Source organism: Lepisosteus platostomus, chromosome 8 (assembly GCF_059453375.1).
Source record: "Lepisosteus platostomus isolate fLepPlt1 chromosome 8, fLepPlt1.hap1, whole genome shotgun sequence".
NCBI classification, from domain to species: domain Eukaryota; kingdom Metazoa; phylum Chordata; class Actinopteri; order Semionotiformes; family Lepisosteidae; genus Lepisosteus; species Lepisosteus platostomus.
Window position 1 is genome coordinate 22,865,554 of NC_142618.1, and position 3,546 is coordinate 22,869,099.

The window sequence follows — 3,546 nt, forward strand, 5'->3', positions numbered from 1 at the left end:
TGAAAACAAGTCTGTCATTGAGGGAAGGGGAAGGTGTGAATCAAGTTTCAGGATAATTTTTGTTTCTGATGTTTTTCTGCTATGGGAGTCAAGAAACCCTTCTTTGAGAACGTAGATGGAGAGATCAATGAGATCATGGCCATCTGAGGTGAAATGAGAAACTAGGGGCTTGGAGAAATCTTTAATCTTCACAGCCCTAACATGTGGTCTCCTAGCTTTCTTCCGGTTTCCCCAACGTAGATAGCTGGGCATTTCCTACAAGAGATACAGTAAAAGAGCTCACCTGGGTGATCCAGATTGTCCTGAAGAGCCTTGAATGAGTTTTGTGTTATATATGTACTTGCAGGTGATGCAGCAAGCTCTATTGCAGGGGAAAGTACCCCGTGTGGATGGTTGCTGAGGGCGGTCAAGGGAGCTGTTAACAAGAAGGTTATGCAGATTAGGTGGTCAGCGATATGAGATGATGGGGCGGTGGCTGTTTTTGGCTTGGATAAGGGCCCTGTCAATAACATGGTGGGGTATCCTCTGTTGATAAAAAAGGAGTGCATTTTGAGTGCTTGGTTCTGGAAATCAGAGTCATCTTAGCCTAAGAAACTGTGAAAAAGGGAGAGAGTTTTTAGTGTGTTTGGGGTGAAATGAGCTGTACAGGAGATAGCTGTGCGAATGTAATAGACTGAAGTAGAGAGTCAGGGATGGTTAATGGATAGGTTTATGTCTAGAAACTGAATAATAGTGGAAGATATTTTAATTGTATATTTGAGGGACAGTGTGGAAGTTGGTGAAGTGATGCAGGAAGTGCTCTAACTGGTCATTAAAGCATGCGGCAGCACTGACGCAGTCATCGATGTATTGCTTGTAGAGGTCAGGGACAAAGCCAGTGTAGGAAGTGAAGAAGAAGCTGGGTTCTTCTACCCAGCCAACAAAAATATTGGCATAGCTATGTCCCATTCTGGTGCCCATGCTCACTCCACTAACCTGCTGGTAAAAAAGGTTATATGAGAAGGCATTCAGTGTGAGTACCAATTCTCCAAGATGTACAAGGGTACGGGTGGGTGGATCTAGTGCAGTGCATTTGTCCAGCATGTGCTTGAGGACTGTAAGACCATCATTGTTGGGAATGATGGTGTAGAGAGATGTGATATACATGGTAAAAAATGTAGCATTCTGGACCCTGAAACTGGAATTTTTAAAAAAGTTGGAGGGCATGGTTAGTGTCCTTTATACATAAAGGGAGCCTTTCAAACAGGCTGTCTCATCAGATATGAGTAGTCGGACAGTTGCATGCTGAGACGATGGGGCATCCAGGAGTGTCAGGTTTGTGGATATTATAAAATTGGGATACCTGGAGATGTTCAACGATGAGCTGGTTTGCCTCCTAGTGGAGTTCCTTGCAGCTGATAAGAAGGGAGATGGTGGATACAATTTCATATGGTAGTCGGTGGTAGGATCTTGTTGGAGAGGAGGGCAAGCAGAAGTGTCGGTTAGTTGTCTGGAGGCTTCATTAATATACAGGTCTTTTTGCCACACTACAACAGCGCCTCCTTTTCCGCTGGTTTAATGACAATATGATCTCTGTTACAGAGAGATTGGAGCACCTGAGTTTCTCCATGAGTGAGGTTAGACCTGTGTTTCCTGGGCATAGAAAGGGTCTTGGGAGCTTGATTGATGCATTGGTTGATAAAGTAATCGACTAGTGGAAAACGGCCAGAGGGGGGAGTCCAACAGCTCTGTTTGGGATTGATATTGTTAACAGCATCAATCACCGGGTTGTTGTCAACTGCCTGTGAGGAGGAGGAGTCAGCAAAATATTCTCTGAGATTAATCCTGCAGTAAAAGCGGTTGAGGTCGACTTGGGTTTGTGGGATGTCCAGCTTCTTGGGGACTGGTACAAAACTGAGGCCTTTGCTAAGAAGAGATCACTCATCCTGTGAAAGGGAAAGATCAGAGGGTATGTAATAACAAGGTTAGGATTGGTGGAGGTAGTAGGGGTGTTGATGATTTTTTTCTGTAGAAGTTGATTTAGTTTTTTGTCCTTCTCTAAAGTGAGGACTTGGTACAGTCTGGAGTTGAGGGAAATGATGAGGTTAGTTATAAAGGGAAGATGATGGGGAGCTGATAGCTGTAAAAATCCCTTAGCTTATTTGATGTTGTTGTCAGAAAGGGTAATCTGTTGTTTCAGGGAGAAAGCATTAGTTTCCGCAAAAATTGTTGAAGAAGTCTCCGAGTGTTACTCTGGGTGGTGTCAGAGTCAAAGGAAAAAGTGTTGAATTTTAGGCGAAATCTTTTAGGAATTATATTATAACGATGACATCTGTAAAGGTAAATCTATCTTACTCTTACAAGTTGAATCTAAATCTATGTTGACTATTCCTCCAGGATTTTATTTCCATATAGGTAATTCTTAATTAAAAAAAAAAGTTAGTTAATGCTATGTAAAACAAACTTTATAAAAATACCTACTGATCCCTAAGTGTTTTTCAAAAGGTGGCTGTTGCATGGAAGGCAGTATGTGCTAGCAGCTCCACTTTATGCAGGTTAGCTAGAAAAACTGAGAAATTGCTTTACCAGTTAAATTCAGAGGGAACTTTAGGTTGGCTAGATTGTGCAAGCCTAGAGTGGAATATAACCAGGACACCGGAATTACATGTTACTAAAACAGCCATGACTTTAATGACCAAGTAGTCAATACCTCAGTTTAATATCTCATTGAAAGGACAGGACCTCTTGCGGAACAATGGTCTTACAGTAGTCACCATACTGGTGCATTTATTTTTACCATTCTGATGTGTTGCCTGCTTATCCACCAACGCTATTCTGAGCAGCAGCCTTGTTTTCCTTATTGATCCCCTGTTTCATTCTAACAAGGTTCAGTCTTGCTTTGCTTCAGAGGTTTTGACAGCTATGAAGGTGTGTTAAGTAACTGAAAAAATTGGCACAAAATCACATTCAAATTAGTTCATGTGTAAAACAGCAGTCATGGGTGTAATTCTGTTTTCAGGTTTCTTTTAGGTAACTCAATTAGCTTCTATTTATAGCTAGTTATAATTCCAGATATGGATGTATTGTATGTTAAAAAGGGTGCTACTGTGTATCTTTTAAAAAGAAAAGGCTTTATATAAGGTGAGCAAAACTTATCATTAGAAGCTTTTGTAGGACAAATTCCAGAAAGCTGTGTACTGTATATTATTTCTGTCATGCTTTTGGCAATCTGTTTTATTCTTAGATATTGCCATAAGGTCATAACAAAAGGAAGTATATTCTCAGATTATTTGATTAAGTGGATTTTCATTAAACAAACATCGTGAAAACTAATCTAAAAAACCCTGACACATTCTGGAGAGTGATCAACTTGAGATTCTATCTTTTTTATAAAATGAAACAGATTTTCTGAATTATTAACCATGATAAGTAACATGAACACTTTCTTTAAAGAACCCAATGAGAAATACTGGAGAGAAATTTAACAGCTGATGTAAATATAACTCGATCTGTAAACAATTTCTGCAGTTATAAAGTAATGAAATACTATGCAGTACTAATGCAGAC

At 40.0% G+C, this 3,546-nt stretch overlaps 1 pseudogene; it reads right to left on the bottom strand.

Moving 5' to 3' along the window:
* Window positions 1-1,255: 1,255 nt before the first annotated feature.
* On the bottom strand, window positions 1,256-2,227 carry LOC148657092 (uncharacterized; annotated as a pseudogene).
* Window positions 2,228-3,546: the final 1,319 nt, after the last annotated feature.